Raw genomic sequence first — 21099 nt, 5'->3', positions numbered from 1 at the left:
GTTTGTGGTCCACCATGCTTCATGGACCATGGGCTAGAGATGCTATTTAAAATAGTTTGAGGTTAAAAGATAATTTTCTCAACAATGTTTTCAAGTCAAACACTTGACTTAGGCTTCTCAGTCATCTCACGGTTTCAGTCATATAGTTTTCTCAGTTTAAAACTTGGTACGCGAAGTACCTGAAAATTTAGGATTTTGGAATTAAAACTCTCGGTGTTGGATTTTATTAAAAAGTCAGTCAAAATAATTTATTCAAACACCGTTCTTTTTTGCAAAAAAAAAAAAAAAATAGGGAGTAAAATTGGCTATTTTGGAATTTCTTAAAATCGGATTTATAAAATTAAATTTTGGGTTGTCACATATATGGTTAAAGAGAAGAGACAATCAGGCTAGACAAGAATATCAAAGAACCAGGAATAAAGAAATAAGAGAAGAGAATGGAAGACAGCGTAATCATAAATGAAGAGATCGAGAAGAAGAAGGTACAGGATCTCATCTACTTCCAAGAAGTGCAGGAAATGATAAAAAATTTGAAGGCCATTGGAAAATATGCTGAACTAGCTGCCAAGCACAATGTTGGGTTCAAGATCTAAGAAGAATCTGGCAAAAGCTATGTTGAAGGAATGAATTCAATTGAATTAGTTTGTTGGTGGAACAATGGAATTATTCCTGGACGACACATTCTCGAAGCATACAACAGCTATATGAGTTACACCTTATCGAAGAAGTATGTCGAATTACCATGAGACAAGGGTATTTGAGAATTTAGGAAGATCATCAATGACGAAATTAATCTGAAAAATATGCTCAAAGATCAAAAAGCTCAGGAAGAAGAAACCTCAATAGAAGAACCTCGACAGAGAGAGGAACTTCAAAATTTGTAATATATAGATATCTTTTTGTAATCAGAATCTCATTTGAATGAAATCCATCTCTTTTTGCGGGTTGCGTTGAGTTTTATGATGTTTCATTTGCTTAGATTTCTTTTGTAAACTCAACTATATGGCTGTTTTGTAATGAAAATCCTTTCATGGATAATTTCAGCCTAATGCGAGAGTGTAGGTTTTGGCATCACCAAAAAGGAGGAAATTATTATGAACATGTGTAGTTAGATTTTGATGATACCAAACTCACTAAGAATTTAGACCCCTCTTTCGGCAAGAACAAAACCTTATGTGAGTTGTTTCTGCTCACAATATGATTCGTGCTCAGGTATGCTCTACACAAATCAAAGCATCTTTTAGACAGTCAGATCAAGAGAAGATCAAGAGAAGGCCGAGAAATCTGCTTAGACCGAAACTTAGAAGGGTCTATCTCTCATGTAATTCACAAATGATAAAGAAAGATCATTTGAACTATGAAGACAATGAATGATAAGGACAATCATTTGTTACCAGAACCCGAGACTACGAGTCAAAGTCTGACTCGATTGGACAAGTCTTATATGTTTTTAGAAGCATAATTGTTCAAGTCTCAAAGCTGGGAAAATCATCCCAGACAAATGGTGTCCTAGGTATGATATTTTAAATCCCAAGGAACATTAAATGATTAGTACTTTTGTCAGTACTAAAAGACATAAAAGGTAGATCACCTTTTTGCTACCAACGGCTACACAGTACAACCGCATTCAAGTCTCCTTACTCAGCGGGTTTTACACACTGGTTAATAGGTTTGAAATTTCATCTCCCTCCAACGGATGGATTTTCCACACCTATAAATACCCCTCTTCATCACTTGAAGAAGGTGTTGGTCATCACTCTATTGCTAACAAAGCTTTCTAAACTCTCAAGTTAGAAGTTATTCATGGCCAGTGTGTATGTTTGTGAAGATTGTTTTAAAGATAATCTAGCTCTCAAAAGTCTTCACAACATCAAGAAATCTTGTACAAGTTCATACGAAGATCAAGCTTCATCAAGTCAAGATTTCAAGTTGTAGATACCATCAACCTTTTCCAACCAGTTAACTCTGTAGAAGTTGATAGAGGTGGAGTAAACTCGAAGGATTTGAAAAACCTTAGCAAGTTGTTGTCCGGCTTAGTGATCAAGGAGGCAAGCTTGGCTTAGTTTGTACTAGGACTCTAGGAGTGATAGTGCAAACCCTTTCACGAGTTGTGAAAGAAGAGTGGAGTAGGCTTCGTTAATAGCCGAACCACTATAAAAATCTCTCTCTACCTCTCTCATTTACATTTCCATTACTGCATTGCATTGCATCCATATCAAACCTAAGAAAACACTTTCAATATTAAAGTGTGGAGAAAATTTCAATTTTGGTCCACTGACTATTGCACTTGTGTTAATTGCAACACTTGACTTTCAAAAATGTTAATTTAGTACCTTGACTATGCAATTTCTATCAATTTTGGTCACGCCGGCCAAATGTGACCGGAAAGTTTAAACTTATTAAATAAAAGGGGGCAAAAATGTCATTTTAGGAAAAAAAAATTTTCAAAATTAAAAATTTGCAAAAGTGTTCACCTTCGTCTCCAACTGGAATTCAGCATGCCCCGACATTCTCCCCGCCATGTTTGGATCCGTTGTTGGAGTTTGCAAAGCCATTAACAAGGCGATAGCTGAATCCCGAGGACGACGACGTTGTTGGTTTTCTTAAACTCTACGTGTCAAACATCATACACAGACCGCACCGAACCTGGAGGTTGCTGGAGGCCAGTGTCGCCCCTTACGGCGTCACCGTCGACGTGCCCCAGAAGTAGGATATGGCTGGGGGCGCCGCCGCCGCCGGGCTGTTGAATGCTCCCTGCTTGGCCTCGTAGGCCATGGAAAACAACTCCCTCGCACGTTTCAATATGGAAGATGACGTCTGCGTCGCCGGGCTCTTTCTCCATCGCTTCATCTATTTCTCCATCGTCCGACAAGATTCCTCTTCATGTCAAATTTGGGAAGCCAATTGTTGACCAAATCTGACACCGACAAGCTCCTCTGCACCACCGACAAGCCATAGACGCCGTGGTTCTGTACGCTCGAGAATCTTCGAGAAGGCCGGCATAAAATCCGACACCGACAAGCTCCTATGCACCATCGGTTTCACCAAAACCGTGTTCATACTGGTCGCCACATTCACGCTAGACAAGTTCCGTCGCCGGCAGTTGCTCCTAACCAGCGTCGGCGGGATGGTCGCCACACTGACACTCCTAGGAACGACGTTGACCGTCATCGACCACTCCGTAGGTGGGTCCTTCTTCCTGTACGCGTCTATCGTCGCCGTGGGGTGGGAGATTTTTTAGGTGGCGGTTGAGGCAGAGGAGACGGAGGCGTTGTTTGGTCAACAATTGGCTTTCCCAAATTGGAAGGAATAAGAAAGACGATTTTACCCTTTCTAATTAGGTTCAAATTTTGACTTAAGATTTTCCGGTTATAATTGGCCGGTAATTTGGCCGGCGTGACCAAAATTGATAGAAATTGCATAGTCAAGGTACTAAATTAACATTTTTGAAAGTCAAGTGTTGCAATTAACACAAGTGCAATAGTCAGTGGACCAAAATTGAAAATTTCTCTTAAAGTGTGCAAAGAAACTTTAAAAGGATAAACTATTTTCCGTTGTGCACTAATCTTTCGAGTAAGGTTTTAAATTTCGCTCAAGAGTCTATTCAACACCCCCTCCCACTTCCAGACTCTTATACCTTCGGTATTGAGACCAACAAGTGGTATCAGAGTGGTTTCCTTAAACGGTAAACGCTTTGCGCATACTCTGACAATCCAAAATTTAATTTTATAAATTCAGTTTTAAGAAATTCCAAAATAGCCATTTTTCACTCCATAAAAATTTTTGCAATAAAATCGGTGTTAGAATAAAATATTTTGAACCACTTTTAAATGACTTCAACACCGGAACATGATTTGAAACAAAAATCCTAAATTCTCGAGTACATTGCGTGCCAAGTTTTGAACTAAAAAATTAATCTGAGTGAAACCAGGAGAAATCTGAAAAGCTTAAATCAAGTGTCTATCTAGAAATCATTTTGAGAAATTCAATTTCAAACCCAAACTACTTTTAAATCCTGATTTTGGATCATGGACCATGAAGCATGGTGAACCACACCACTCCAAGAGCTTGTCAGATGCAACTTTCTTGCCAACCCTTTACACTTTTGCCCTCCTCCAATCATGAGAGATCTTCCTAGGGTTTTGTGCTACTTTATATTGAGCCATTCACAGACCTTTGCATCTTGATTCCACTCTTTGCTTCCCCAACCATTTTGCTCTGCAAAACACAACTCACAGTAAGTTTTCTCCAAGCTCTAGCCTTCCATTTCTTAAGCTTCCTTCTATTCTATCTCTGAGAACTTGGTAGTGAGTGGTTGTGTACATGGTTGTAAAAATCGCGCCTAGGCGCTAGGCGGCTGCCGGCCGTCGCGAGGAAGGCCGGAATCGGCCTCCTCCGCGGCCGGCCGACTGAACCGGCGCTAAATTTGATTTTTTTTTTTTTTTTTTGCGTTTTCAAGTGGGAAAAGTTCGGGAAGGCATAACTTTTGACTCGGTTGTCCATTTTGGACAATTTTTTTTTTTCAAATCGCGTATTTTTTCGAGATCTATCCACCAAAGGCGGTTTGGTCTACTAATTTCTCAAAAAAAAATGCTTGTTTTGCTCTTAGTTTTAGTTTTTTATATATTTGGAATAAGGGTCAAATAGGCCATTGAACTATGCATGAAAATGCAATTGAACCACTCAACTTAAAAATACAGCAATTAGACCACTGAATATTCAAAAATCTTGCAATTTCTCTAAATAGGAAGTTGCCTTCCGGTAATCTTGCAATTGATCTGTTTGATTTCTCCATCTCAATTATCGAAATAATTGCTTAGTCTTAGATCCAAGAAATCATTAAGATGGAAACTATCTTTATGTTTGATGAGTTGGATCGAATCGTTGCTTTGGTGGGGAAACTTTCGCAATTATAGAGACCTCGACGTCGAAACTAAGGACCACGGGAACCAAATCTACGAGGAAGGGAAAGTTTATGGTCACAAGTATTTCATGGGGAATTACCAGAGGTTGGTGAAAGTGAATAGCATGGTCGATCCAGATAATTTCTTTAGGAATGAACAAAGCATTCCTGCTCTAAGTCAGAGTAGGAATCATAATGAAACTGGAAGTGAATCATGTGAACCTGGTCTTCGTCGAAACGGTCACTACGATCCAAGACTCCCGTAGCTCTTGTCTCTGTCGCCATTGACCATCACCGCCGTCGTGAATGTAGAGTTCAGACGCTAGTCTTTATCGATGATTCGATGGTGATGAATATATCTGTTAAATAACATTAAAAAAAAAAACTAATAAAAATCCACATAAGTCTATATGTGGCAAGGTAACCGGTTATTAAGTGAGTCAAACCTCTAAATTGGTAAGATTGCATGAAATTGGTGGGTTTAAGGGGCCAATTGTAGTTTTTTCAAGTTGAGTGGCTCAATTGTATTTTCATGTGTTGTTCAATGGCCTATTTGAACCTTATTCCTATATATTTAGATGGTTTAAACAATCTTTTGAACACTTTTACAACCACTTACGTAAATACTTTGTAAGAAATAACTGTGGAAACCTTATATTTTATTACTAAATTTTGAAAATTTTTAATTTTTAATTTTATTTTCAATTAAAAAAAATTAAAAAAAATAAATAGGCGCCTAGGAGGCGCCTAACGTTTTTTGCAACATTGGTTGTGTGATTTTTTTGAGATGTTTAGGGGTGAAGGAGGATGTAGCTAGCTTGGGAAGAAAGTGGAATCCCTGCTAAGAGGAGGAATCTACAAAGGTATAACCCCATGGACTCCCAAATCTATTTTTGACTCTGTGAAGTCATTGTTTGTGCTTAGAAATGAGTAGAAATGCTAGAATAATGTGTGTTTGAGCTAGTAGAATGTGTTATTGCTGAGCTTAGATGTGTTGTTAATGTTTTGAGAGTGTTTATTTGCATGATATTGCATTACGGGTGAAGAAGAAGCTCACTGGTGCACAACACAGTGTGCACCAAATGAGACACAGATCTAGCCAACGGCCCTTAGGAGGAGCCGTTGGCTAGGGCCGTGGAGGAGCGGCCCTAGGGCACGGCTCTAGGCAAGAGCCGTAGCCCTAGGCTGCCGCTTAGCCGCTCCAGGCGGCGAGACTCCTCAAGCCCCGCCACAAGCCCCATTGAGCAGGAGCTGTGCAATGGCCGGGCCCTTGTGGCTCAACTACGTGTCGTTTCGGACCGGGACTCGCGGGCCCTTAAGGCTTGGACACTCGAGGTCTTCACGACGCACGTTTAGAATTTGATTTCATTAAATTTGGAGTAGAAATGAGCATTTTGTGATAGAATTCGTGAAAGAGAATGCTATAAAATTGCCTGAAAGTAAATACAGTGAAGGAAAATGTTGAGTATTTGTTCTTGGCTATTTATTTGAGAAGCATGATAATTATGTGATTGTTAGATAATGAAATATGATCAATACTTGTTAAGTTTGCTATAAAAGTATGCCTAGATGTCTAATTGACTTGTTGAGATTATTGCCAAGAATGTTACAATTTACAGTAAATAAGAATAAGTGGAGCATTTTGAGTTCAAAGAGCATGTTGAATACTTGCTAAGTGTTTGCCAATGAAGATTTGCTAAATTATGATTTATGAACATGTTTATAGAATTGTTGAGAGTTCACAGTGAAAGAAGTTTTGTAGAATATTCTACAGTAAAGTGCATATTTGAGCATATCATGTTTTAAAGTGCATAAATGGCCAAAGTTATAACACCCCCCGAATTTCAACGATTTTTAAAACTTGATTTAAAGGGATTAACAGTCTAAACATCAACATAAGAAAAGCGGAAGCTAACTACATGAATCCGGGAGATGCTATGCCACACCTATATCAAACATAGGTGCACAGGCAGATACTACAACTACAGCAGTCTAACAAATCAACTACTTAGGCTCACAGGCCTCAACAACTATTACAGAAAGGGATTAATCTATCTACATGCCACTATCGCGCTCTCCAAAGCTACCCAACCTGTAAAGCAACAAATAGAAATGGGACGACGCCCGGTCAGCGAATAATGCTGGTAACCCACCAATACATGTGAAATATCATACATAGGTAAGATATAAGTTGTAAAACAATTTCGGAACGGAATACATATATATAAGTCCAAAACCAAGAGTAATAGTCAACACAAGACTCAAACACTCTCAACAAGAACACGGGAACACATCCCAAGACTACAAGGAACAACAACGACTCACAAGAAGTCTCAAGGTACAATCTTTCATCACACAATAGATTAATACCCGACATGCGTAACTCAAGGAATAAAGACACAACACACGACAACACATGCCAAGGCAACACATGCCTTTGTGACTACACACGTCACAAGAAGAGAACTCACAACAACGGCTACACAAGCCCTCGTGACATCACCCATCACGAGTTGATATGCCTTCCTTATGCCCGGTTCCAACCTTATGGCTACCCCAACCTTATGTCTAGTTCCAACCTTTACCTCCAGGACCCCTGTACACCAAGTCCAACCTTTTCCCTCCGAGGACCGTCGTCCCCTCTCCAACAGATCTCCAACAGAACCACCGATTTCATAGTACACGAGGGTACCGATTACACACAAGGCAACACATGCCACCCAAGAAATACGTGAACCTTACACAAAGGTCACAACTCCATAATTACGTCATGGCCACCACGAAGACCACTGCAATACCTTGGTGACTAGTGTCCCATACCACTAATCGTATAATCCAGGAAAAGCCACACACACATCACACCACAACAGGAATCAATCAACGGATCACAACAAAGATATGAAACCATACTCAATCAAGGAATGGATCACAGTCCACAACAATAACGATGAATATTACAAGTTACCATCAACCCATAAGAAGGTACAAACAACACACACGCTAGCATTTAAACACCAAACTAGCATGCTTAACAAACGGGCAAACCAAATGTAGTTCCGAAGAACACACAAGACTCATCACGGTTCAACGAAACACAATGTTGAATACTTAGCACGATTCAAGACACCAAAACCTACATGGATACCTACCACATAGTTCTAGACATACGAAACATCAAGAAGACACTCAAATAGTTCCACAAAAGAACAACGGGAAGTCAAAAGACCAAATACCGAGTCAAAAGAATCACGGGGAACAAATCCCCAATCACCCACACTTTGTACCCCGCGGGTGAGCCTACGGGTAGGCCCCTACCCGTGGTCCTGCCCGTGGGTACAAGCCTTCCAACCTCATGTACCCTGCGGATGGGCCTCCTACCCGCCGTTCCGCCCGCGGGTACAAGCCTGTACCACAACATAACACTTCGCGAATTTTCATCTCCAAACTCAAATTCAAGTCAAAAACATGCCAAATCTCACCAAATACAACAAAGTGACTTGAATCAAAGGAATAACCAAGCAATGGCATACAAGAACCCTAAACACAAGCTCTAGATATGCATTTTCACAAGATAATGCATAAACACTCACATTTCATAGCAAAACACATGTAGAATCCAAGAAATAATCATATAGGTAGACAAAATAGATTTTGTAGAGCATGGATTACCTCTTGAAGACTAAAGACTTCACTTTACTCCTCAACAAGATCCTCACAACGCTCATCTTCCAAACCCACTTCAAGAACATACCAAAAGATCATAAAGATCCTATCTTTAAGAAAAGACACCTTAGATAATACTAAAAACACAAGATGAACTTAGATCTTACCCTCCTAGATGCCCAAATATATGAAAGGTTGAATCTTGGAAGAAACTCTTGAAGTTTTGGCAAGGCTCCAACTTGGCTTGGAAGGAAAGCTATCTACCTTTTTAGAGAGAAGGTGGAGCTAGATTTTTAGAAAGTGTAAGGAAAGAATGAAAGTGGTCTACTAGGTTAGGTTACAATACTAACACTAAGTGAAAGGTCAAGAATACCCTTACTAACATAAGGAAATGTAAGGGAACAAGGGAACTCCCTATAAAGCTTAAGGTACAACTTTGACTTTGGGGTTGACTAGTCAATTACTAGTCCCCGACTATTGAATTTTCAGGATTTTTAGGAATTAAACCATCAATTGAAATAGGGTTAATTGCTCAATTAATCCCTTAATTGAATTTGGATTTCGGGGTGTCACAAAAGTGACCCTAAGTATTATTTTCAAAGACTCATATCTATATTAGAAAGTCATTTTCTTGTTGCATTGAGAAATTGCTGAGAAGTTATGTGCATAAGTTTGCATAAGTAAAGAAGTTGAAAGAGATATATGTATTCTATCTATTGTGGGGCAAATAGTATTTTGGAGGCCCGTTAGGACTATGTCCTTTCAAAAGAAAAGAGCAAGATCGGTTAAAAATCGGCAATAGTGAAAGAAAGAAAGTAAAGCAAGAAACGGACATTGCGATCCGATATCATGTAACACGGTGTATTCCCACGTTACGAGGTTGGAAACTGCCCACCAGGCTTGGAATCCTGATCAGGGGGTTTGCACATTGATGGTTCGATACCTGATTCCATAGAGTTTGAGAAAATGACCAAGAGAGTGGTTCTACGGGCGAGATGAGTATTAGGCCGGCTAGATGCCGAGCCCAGGTAGGTCTATCCACCTTATGGTGAAGTCTTACCTCACCCATGATTAAAGAAAGAAATCGAGTCAAGAGACTCAAGAGAAAGCAATCGATTCAAGAGACTCAAGAGAAAGCAATCGAGTCAAGAGACTCAAGAAAAAGAAAGCGAGTCATTGTGACTCTAAAAAACCTCCAAAAGAAATAGTATTCTTTTACAAAAGAGTATATATGTATATCTATCTATATTTATACTAAAAGCATCATGTGTATTTGATTGCATAATGAGTATGATTGCACGAGATTGCATAATGAGTATGATTACACTAGATTTCATAATGAGTATGATTGCACGAGATTGCATAATGAGTTTGATTTCACTAGATTGAATAATGAGTATGACTGCATGAGATCGCATGATGAGTATATGATTACACTAGATTGCATAATGAGTATATGATTGATTGTATTATGAGTATGAGATTTCACTAGATTGCATATTGAGTATGACTGCACAAGATTGCATATTGAGAATTTGATAGTATGAGATTGCCTAGAGATTATATGACTGCATGAGATTACATGATGAGTATATGACTGCATGAGATTGATCTGAGATTATATGATAGCACAAGATTGCACGTTGAGTTATGTGTTAGCATGAGATTACTACTGAGTTGTTAGATAGACTTGAGAACATGGATGAGTTAAGTATGTGAAAGTTTGAGCTTGATGTTAAGCTAGATAATTGTCAAAGCATGCCTATTTGGTGATTAGGTTGCAAGTATTTAGAAACTCTGTTGAGCATGATAAATTGTTATTGAGTAATTGAGAATGTTTGATCTTAGTATGTGAAACAAATGTTTTCCAAAAGTATATACTGTAGTACTTTACAGGGTTGAGTGGAGTTATACTTAGCTTCGTGCTAACGGGTTTGTTTTCTACTTGTTGTTTGTTAACCCCTTTCATGTGGGCCCAGTTCGTGAGAGAGAGTACGAGTTAGACTAGACTGGCATTAGTTAGTTTTGTAGTCTAAACTCTTGATGCTATTACGTTTTTGAGTTTTGTAGTTGATTGCCCTACGTTTTGATGGTGCTGGACACTAGGGTCTCATCCCCTTGTTTGATGGTGTTGTAGAATTATATAGCATAGATGCTCTCTCAAATTCCAATTAGAAATGAGATCGAAAAGGCTTGGCTCAAGCCTAATCTCGTGTGCGTCGGCACCTGTAGGCACGAATGTCGTTCAGAAATTGGCAGGCAGTCAATTTAATCAACCCCTATACAAGAAAGTTCAAAGTTTTATCTTAGGACGCCTAAATAAGGTTTTAAGGAAAGAGTGATCGCTTGACTCTTACAAAAACCCAACACAAAACACTAGCCAAATTCTCCATCATTCCTTCCCTTATTTTCCAGAAAAATAATAATCTTATTTATTGGATTATTATTTGTTTCCACCAACGGAATTCCAACAACAACAAAGTAGTAGTAGTAGTGCATATATATATATATATATATATATATATATATATATATATATATATATATATATATATATATATATATATATATATATATATATATGTATGTATATATACATACATATATATATATATATATATATATATATATATATATATATATATATATGTATATATATACATATATATATATATATGTATATATACATATATATACATATATACATATATATATATATGTATATATACATATATATACATATATACATATGTATATATATATAAACATATATATACATATATACATATGTATATATATATATACATATATACATATATATATATGTATATACATATATATATATGTATATATATATATATATATATATATATATATATATATATATATATATATATATATATATATATATGTATATATATGTATGTATATATACATACATATATATATATATATATATATATATATATATATATATATATATATATATATATATATATATATATATATATATATATATATATATATAGGATTATATTGAAATAAAAACATTAGATCTTTTACGGATCGTTAGATCTATGGATGGATGATTGTGATTTATTTAGATTGTAGTGTAGGTTTTTATTAGGCTGGACGGTTTATTGCTTTATGTGTGGGTAATAAAGTCTTTTTGTTATCTTAATATTATTTCTTTCGCTTTTTCCTCACACGCGCCCGACAATTCATCTTTGTTCACGTCTTTTCCCTTCTGTTTCCACGTTGGTGTTCTCTCATCTTCTCTACCGACGCTGATTTCCTCTCGCCTCGCGTGGACTCAACTCGTCGACGTCTTTCCTCAGCATTTGCAAAGGTTTCTGGTGGGGACCGTATTGGAGGAAGGCGGCGGGGTCCATTGAGTCGTCCAGTCCGAATAGGTATTTGCTTATTCTCTCATCCTTTTTCGCGTATGATTTGTTGGGTTTTTCTATTTTGTGCGTTTCTTGTCATTTTTGGGGATTTTGTTGCATTTGCTAAGCTTTGTCGTCTTGTTTATGTGATTAATGGTGGATCGGTTCTCAACCATGGGTTTAATTTCTTCATCTAGGGTTCTTTTCCCCAATTTCTTTGTGTAATTGTTTGAATTTTATGGGTGTGTTGGGTTTGTGTGTGTTATCTATTGTACGTGTTTTATTTTTTATTTTTTCATATTCCGGTGCTGTTTTTTTTTTTCTTGTTCTTGGTTTTGTATTGTGTGTGTGTAAATTTTTTTCTAGAATATTGTCATGAATGCTAAGAGTGCTGTGACAGTTTCCCATTCCCTCCTGGGAAAAAAAAAAAAAAAAAAAAAAAAAAAAAAAAAAAAAAACCGAATGAATTCACAAGCAAATGGAGTTTCGGAGGTCGTGGGGTGGTGTGGGCATGGAGGTTTGTCTGGTGTTGGCATTATATATATAATTGGTAGTGTGTATGTGTGTGTTTTTTTGTTGGTTTGTTCTGGCATTTACTGGTTGTGCGTGTGGTAGTGGTAATATTGGCTTTTTTTGTCCTTGAATTAGTGAAGTTATAGGTGCATAGGCAGAATTGGTGTGTGCATTTATTTTGTCATTGGTGTTTGTTTGTTTATTTGTTTTTGGAAGTAACAATTTTGAATCTTGTTATGGTGTTGTTGCTTGTTCGGTATATAACTCCTAGATTTTCTTGTCTCCTATTAGTTGTGTGAAAACGTGGGGTGGGGAAGTGTTTAATGGTGTGTGCATGGAGGGAGGTCTAGTGTGTGCTTTTAACAGTTTATAACACCTCATGTTTCTCAGTATCCTGTTAGTTTGTCTTAAAACTTGGTATGGGATAGTGTTCAATGGTGTGTGCATTGGAGGAGAAGCACTGTGTGCGTTTAATATAGAATTGATAGTGTGTTTAGGTGAACTGTGTGAATTTAACATGTAAGTGGTATTGTGCTTATTTATTTTTGATTTGGTAGTGCGTTGGTGTCGTTTGGTCAGTTGTATTTGCTTGTAGTTAGCTGTAGTTTTCGTTTTATTTTGATGCAGCTAAAAAATCAAAGGTTAGCCACTCAGATGTGGGCTATTCTGGGATTTCTGACGATGATAGTGACTTTGTGTCGCCTCCTCGTGCTTTTCTTATTCGGTTGCAACAAGATTCTCTGTGGAATGCCCCGGATTATGAGCTCACTGGGGAAGAGGATGCTATGTATCCGCGTGCAAAGAAGAGGGCGCAGTCGGCCATATTGGTAAACGCGTTGAAGGGTTTGAGCACCCTACAGAAGGCCGACATTCGTGATCTTGGTTTTGGTGCTTTGTTTGACTTCAATGTTGAGGAGGTTCCACCTCGCCTTTTGCGGTGGTTGCTTTCTAATTTTGATCCCTAGTCGAGGGCGTTTAATCTTGGTGGTGGTAGGACATTAGTTGTTGATAAATGGGCTATGGAGTTGGTATTGAGGTTTCGACGGGGGCGGGTTGATATGGTTAAGCGATGTAGGATCAAGATTAGCAACACTTTGAAGAAGTGGAGGGGTTTCTTTGACAAGGGTAGGTACATGATAACCGCTGCGGAGGTTAGTGATAGGATGGTTGACGAAGTTAATGGTGGGATTTGGTTCAAGCGGCATTTTCTAGTTCTGCTGTTAACCACATTAGCCTGATGTATGTCTAATGGATATACCAATCAGATGTATTTTGACCATTTTGACAATGTGTCAGCAGTGCACGATTTGAATTCGTGCAAGCTTGTGGTAGACATGTTGGTTGAGACGCAGGTAGCGTGGCAGCAGGGTCGTCATAAGTTTTTTATTGGGCCTGCCGAGTTCATTACGGTATTCTTGCTCTATGTTGTTTTTGGATTTTGTTCTAATTTTGCCCTTTCTATTTTAATCAACTTGTGTTATTTTTGTGTGGTTTTGTTTTCAGTTGTTGTATGTGGATCGAGTTTTGCATTTTGCTCGCATTGTCCCTCGTGCAATTCCGACTTTTCGTGGGTGGACATCAAAATTACTTCGTGAGCGTGAGTTTTCTGAGATTCGCGGTACCAAGACATTACTAAAGTTGACTTGGTATGTGTGGCTTGCTCTATTTCTTTCCCCTATTTGTGCGCTATTGTAATTGTGTTGTCAGATTCGTTCTCAGCTGTGCACTGGTTCTTTTTCAGCTGTTCACACGTTTTTTCTCTACTGTGCACGTGATCCCTTTCTGTTGTGCACAAGGCCTTTGTCTGTTGTGCACACGATATTTGTATGCTATATCTTTGTATGCTATGCACACAATCTTTGTATGCTATGCACACGATCTTTGTATGCTATGCACACGATCTTTGTATGATATGCACACATTCATTTTCAGTTCTTGTGTTTTGATATTGTGTATCATAGGTGTGTACCTTTACTTACGTGTTATGTGATTTGTTTTTTGTAGTTTATGTTCCCCATTCTACAGCATGAGCATTACTTCCTTCTGTGCTTCGATTTTCGCAAATTTTGGTTTGAGATTATTGACAATTCCACACTACAATCTAACAAGAAACTCAAATATGGGGAAGTGCCTGAACAGTTGGTATGCTAACACTTGTTCTATCCTTTGTTGTGTTGGGTGTTATTGTTATCACTTTTAACAAATTTTTTTCCCCTTGTTTTTGCTCTTGATGGGTATTGTAGAAGTGCATGATGTGCCAATTTTTTGAAGTTACTTCTCCTGCTCGTTCTACGATGGTTGCTTGTGTGGAATCGAATCGCATGCTGATTGGGTGGCGTGATGGGAAGAATAAGGTTGATTGTGGTGTTTATCTAATGCGCCACATGGAGACTTATATTGGTCAGGGTGTGTCCAGATGGAGGTGTGGCCTTACCAAAGGCGACAATGCAGTGCTCCAGAAGTTGCGGTTGCAGTACATCAAGGAGATTGCTTGTTCTGAGTTCAATTTGCAGCGGTGTAGGAACATTTCTTGGGCGTATCAATTTGTGGCATCTACCCCGGTTGGCACGTAGTGGTCCTTTATATGCTTGGTTGCTTAAGCTCTTGTTTTTTGTTTTTGTGGAAAGTGTACTTTTTTTAGCGGTTAGTTGCCTACTGGTTTCCCCTAGTTAGTACACTATTTTGCCTCTTGTAGTTTTTTGTTTTTGTGTTGTGACTCGTTTTGTGTGCACACAAGTAATACCTTGTGTGCACTTTAGTTACAATGTTGGTGGCCATTATGTATTGAACGGATCTTGGGTCCGACCCCTATATTGCTAAAACTGCCTACCATTTCTTTGTATAACCTCCAAGATTTCGTTGAACCAATATTTGCCCTAGCGCAATTTGCTATGAACATTTTATGTCCAATGTCGAGCTTTCTATTTATTTTCATGAATGGTCTTGCAACGTGTGAGCATAGGCAGTGTGTGTGTTGTAGCTCTACGGCATGGACTTTGTAACCTTTGTGTTTGCCCTTGGTTATCACGATCTTGGCCTTACACCCAACTCTGTTAGACACTCGGTGTCTTTGTTTAACTGTAGTGCTGCTTCCGATGTCGGGGGACATGGGGTTATCCGTTGTGTCCTGCTTGAATCCATCGCGTGAACATATAATGTGTTTTATTGTCACTTTCCCTTCCCTATTCCTTTTCAGCGTGGTGTTCCTGACATCGAACCCGGCAATGGTTGCGTATGCATGGTAGAATTCTATTCCTTCGCTAATGTTTCAAATTGTTGATCGGCATACAGTGTGATGTCGTCTTGGCAAATAGGGTACTACCGTTTTGTTCCATTCGGTAATACGACCATGTCACACTCTTTTAGTTCTTGTTCGTTATGGTCTTCACCTATAAAACAACATGGTTATTTCGTTAACAATTTTTGTTCCATATGTCACTGCCAGTTTTTTTGTATGGAAGGCACTGTCATCATAAAAAAAAAAAATTAAATAATTCATCTATTCACTTCCAAAATTCCCCACATCAGTGGGTGGTAAGGGTGTGTGCACATCCACCGTATTTGTGTGTGCACAGGTGGATCCGCTGCGGTGCATTCAGCGTTAATATCATTTAACTTGCCTAGCCTTACCATTTTTTTGGTCTTCTGTGTCACTTTGGGACAAGCACATAGTTCGTGCACCATCACCACATTTTTAAACAAATAATTGAAATTTATTGAATCTACAAAAACACACTGATGTGTGCAGTCCACCCTCATTCCGTGTGCACACCTTGTTACATATTTCCTCCCAACCCTTCCCTGTTATGCGACTTTGCAGTCACCCTATTCATAATACTTGACTATCAGTACTACGCACTCCATGAGTCCCCAAAATACAGTTATGAACATACAAATCGCAGTAGGAGATGCGACAATATTATTAACTTACCCGTCAGCAAAATACTAAACTTAGAATAGTAGTGCTCATGTGGTTCTGTTCGCTGCGTATGATTGCAAGACCGGAGATGTTCGAACTCTGCAGTTTCGTTGGTACAATGTGTTCGTGTACTACTCTACTTAGGTATCCTAATCTCCTTAATTGTAGCTTAATATCTTCATTATTTTTTTTTTACTTAATTACGTTATTTAAACTAGTACATTATTGCCCTTGTATTGACTAAATCAAAATCTTGAAGTACTTAATCCCATTACATCTTATCCATCCATCTCAACGCATCCTGGGGATCTAATTAGACCTAAAGTTTTTATTTTAAGGGGATTTACATGTGAATGCAACCCTATATATATATATATATATATATATATATATATATATATATATATATATATATATATTAGGTATGGAAAACTAGGAAACCAGTTACTCCATCCTTTCCTAGTTGCCCATGTCGTCTAAATTCTTGGATAATAAAAGCAACATGAGAAATTAGGAAAGGAGGGAGATATGGAGTCCCTCAAAAATATAAAAAAAAAAAATTAAATAGAAAAAAAAAAACTAAAACGTCCGATTAGAACCGACCGGAACTGTCGATTTTAAAACCGGACGGGATCCGTCCAACGAAGGTTTCGGTTCCGGCTATCTTGGAACCGTGAACCGGCGATTCCGAATCAGAACCAAACCGTGGACACCTCTAGCTCCAGGGCGGACCAAGTTTGGGTTAGTCTCCCCCCCTACTTGCCTCTCTATGTCGATCCCGGCTGGAGCCACCCTTTCCTCGCCTGTTCGACGAACAGGGTGAGTTGACGTCCCCTTCGACTTGAGTCCCTAGGTCTTGGGGCGGTCGGGTGTTTGGCCCCCCGGTGCTCCCTCGAGGTGGGTGGTGGTGCTGGTGCTGGTGCCCCTCAAGAGGCCCCGGGGCCGAGCGGGGGGGCTTGAACGTCTCCTTGGAGCCCTTCCACGCGACTGCTACTTGTTGGATGACGCCCACCCCGTCCTGAAAGCCCGGGGCTGGATGGGGGCGGTAGGAGGTAACCCACCATTGCAGTTGTTGTTGAGACGGTCTTGTTGGTCCCCCGCCGACCTCACGGAAAGTGTTTGTTACCGGCTAGCGGTCCCATTGTGGCCATTCTTGCTAGAGGTAACACGAGTGTCACTACAAGAAAAATTACGAATCGCGACGGACAATATTCCGTCGCAATTTAGCGATCGAAATTGCGACCGAAAACATTCCGTTGCTAAATGGCGATGAAAAAGGCGACGGAATCAAATTCCGTCGCGAATCTTGGTGCAAAGTTAAATAAAGCCCGCGAAATATTGGCGGCAAAACATTTACGACCGAATTTGTGACGGAACTAATTTACGTCGTTCATTTCGCGACGGAAAAGGCGATCGATTTTTGTTCCGTCGTGAAATGACGACGGAAATGGCGACTGACTCAATTCCGTCGCTAAATGAATTAAGTTTTTGTGTATTGACTAAATATTGTGACAGAAAAGGCAACCAATATTTATTCCGTCGCAATATTTTTGTTAAATTTTAATTTTTTTCTTTTACCTTAAACGGGACGTTTTGAATACCAAATTAAAATTAAAATGAATTAAAACTGTAGTGAATATTTGATTGCTTCTTTGTTGCTTTTTCTATTGCATAATCATTACTTTGAAAATCATGATAATATATGTGTAAATATATAGGCATCTAAAAGTGAGTAATATGGATAGAAGTTGGATGTATCAAAGCCGAACTCAACGTGGTGATCTTATAGTTCGATCATACTAATTAGGACTTATATTTAGTATTGCAGACCACCTGCAAATAGTATAAGTCCTACAAATTTATAGTATACTAAATAGTATAAATTGAACTAAAATAAATTTAGTATTGCAGTTGGTTTGCAAATAGTACAAGTCCTAATTAGTAGGATTGAACTACTAATTAGGACTACAGAATGTATGTAAAGAGCAAGTGTGTGTAAAGAGCAATTGTATTTTAATTGTATTTTTCTTGTAGTGACCGCCACGTCCTCTCACCGCTAGCATCGCCTAGCACCGCCAGTTCCGCCGCGACCTCACACCGCAACCTCATTGAGTATGCTCTATGTCAAGTTTTCGTCACAACTAAATTAAGTTTATTTGTGTAGGTAAATTGAGAGCAATGGCGCCGAAAATACGGATTTCGAGCTCCTCTGCTGCTTCAAAACCGAGTGAAGTTCCTTGTGTTGGATCATCACGGGCTGGGAAAGCCACTGCCAAGGAGAGTTCTTCGAGTCTGAGAAAGAGGTTTGAACTTTGTTTATTCTTATCCCTCTTTTACACTGATTCGTTTAAGATATGTTATGCATGCCTCAGTATTTTGTCTGTGTGGTTTGGCCAAGTTTTGTTATGTTCTTTTAGTGTTTTGTTATGCTATGCTTCTTTTAAATGTAGACGAGTGTTATTGAGAGTGGTGAAAGTGATTTTGAAGTTAATGTGGATGATATTGAAAGTGTAGAGAAACTGACTGTTCAATAACTCAGATTAAAGCTTAGGTAAATGGTATTTTAGGAATACTGTGATTTCAACCGGAAGTTCCTATGTTTATGTGTTTACTTATTTATATTTATTAATTAAGTGTCACCTAAATTGCTTCTGTAACCCTAACACTTGTATGGATAGTAGAGCTAAATTGAAGAAAATAGATTCTAAAGAATTTTCCTATCAAAATGCAGATGCTTTGATAAATGATAATACTCACATGACCTCTGTCACTCTTTTGTGTATGCTGAGCTCATCTCCTATATTCTTGGTATTTCCACACTCCTAAAGCACAACACATTATTTGATATTCATTTGTAGTTTTGATCTTGGAATGTTGACTTCATTCAAGAACTTTTGGCAAATGACACAGGTCCGTATTGCTTACTTGAATTACTCTGATCCCTTGGCTTGTATTTTTAACTATTTCATTTTCAAGAACTCTTTGGCAAATGACACAGGTCGCTGGCTGTTGGACTTGGATGTGAGGTAACATTGGTCTATGCTATGACTTCTCATATGGATATGACATTGCCTCCTCCTGATAATATTTCTGCATTGTTGTAAGTTCTTTCAACTTTAATACCTGGCCATTTCATTTTGACAAAATTCAATATGTAACTAACGTTGGTGAATTTACTTATCTTCCTAGTCAACTGGAGAATGAATGTTCTGGAGTGTTTCAAGATCACCCAATGCATGACAAATTGGTTCTCTTTACAGTAGAGCATGCAATTTTCCTTTTGTCTTTTCTCGGGTAATTAATTAATTATGATTAGTGTCAATATTCTCTAATTAGTAAATCTGTAGATAGTTCGGCGAGTTGTGGGCTTAAATGGAATCCTGCAAGTTGAGCGAGGAAACAAAGATGGAAAGCATGGCTACTCGGTAATTGAAGTTTTTTAGAAACACAAATGCTCACACACCTTACACTTGCAAACTTTGTTTCCTTTAATTTGAGCATGCAATTTTGGCTCACAACTCCGTACAATAAATTTCATTCAGTTACATGGGGATGCATTTTTATTTCAGTTACAATGCCAGGTGATTGCCATTACTGTTGAAGAGTAGGAGAATATTGCAAAATTCAAAGTACCAGCGTTCAACATCATATGTTACACCTGCTCCAAAGGCCCCCCCTCCACCACCCCAACCAAAAGAAGAGGTTGCTAAGGAATCTCTTCCAAAAGCTTCTAAACCTAGCGCACCTCCAGCAGATCGCATTTTTTCTAGTCCTCTTGCTCGAGAACTGGTTAAAGATCACAATATATATTTTTGTGGCTATTACAATATTGTTTAGACTTGAATTGACTATATATTATTATGTAGTAAATGTGGATTGAATTATTACTTGAACTTAATATGAAATTATGTTATATTTTATTTTAGAATTATTAGTTTTTTTTATATTAATATTTTACAAACATTCATTACTATTTTAAAATCATAATTTTATTTTAAAATAATTCAAAAAAGGGGATGGAATCGCGATTGAATATAAGATTCGCGACTTAATATATGGTGCAAAAAATGCGACGGAATCGCGACGGAAAATAATTCCGTTGTTTTGTTTGCGACGGAAAAGGTAATATGGCGATGGAATATTTGGTTCAAAAATAGCGACTGAATTAGCGTCGAAAACATTTCCGTTGCGAAAATTGCGACTGAATTGCGACGGAAAAATTCTGTTGCAAAATGGCAACGGAATTATTCCGTCGCCTATTTTTGCGACAGAATTATTCCGTTGTCTGACAAGGCGATAGACGACGGAATAAATTACGTCGCCATTCTGTCGCAAAACGCGATTTGCGACGGAATTTTTCCGTCGCGATTCGCGATTTTTCTTGTAGTGTGTTATGGGAACTGCTTGAATTACGAGAATTGGATCTCATTCTTGTCATAGCTAGTGAAAATAGCACACTCGAGCTAGTATGTTGAGCTCTCAATGAAAGCACCAATGATTAATTTAATTATCTCGGGTGGTCCGAATTAATAAACCCAATAACTTAAGGAAACAGTAAATGGATAGGGCAATAGGCAAAATAACAAGATGGATGAATGTCGTGAGGACAATATCATATTGATAATGAATTAGTAAGCTAATTACAACAAGTGTAACGCTATTACAGATTTACAGGTAGTATATTAGGACAAAGGTTATGGATATGATAAGATATG

At 38.3% G+C, this 21099-nt stretch overlaps 1 long non-coding RNA gene across 1 annotated transcript; it reads left to right on the top strand.

Moving 5' to 3' along the window:
• Window positions 1-3040: 3040 nt before the first annotated feature.
• Window positions 3041-17911, top strand: LOC109158439. The gene is made up of 3 exons (XR_002050384.1): window positions 3041-3181; window positions 13830-13833; window positions 17900-17911. It is a non-coding gene; the product is annotated as an uncharacterized LOC109158439 (long non-coding RNA).
• Window positions 17912-21099: the final 3188 nt, after the last annotated feature.

This window comes from Ipomoea nil, unplaced genomic scaffold (genome assembly GCF_001879475.1).
Source record: "Ipomoea nil cultivar Tokyo-kokei standard unplaced genomic scaffold, Asagao_1.1 scaffold2818, whole genome shotgun sequence".
Lineage (NCBI taxonomy): Eukaryota > Viridiplantae > Streptophyta > Magnoliopsida > Solanales > Convolvulaceae > Ipomoea > Ipomoea nil.
This window is presented reverse-complemented; position numbering and strand designations above follow the sequence as displayed.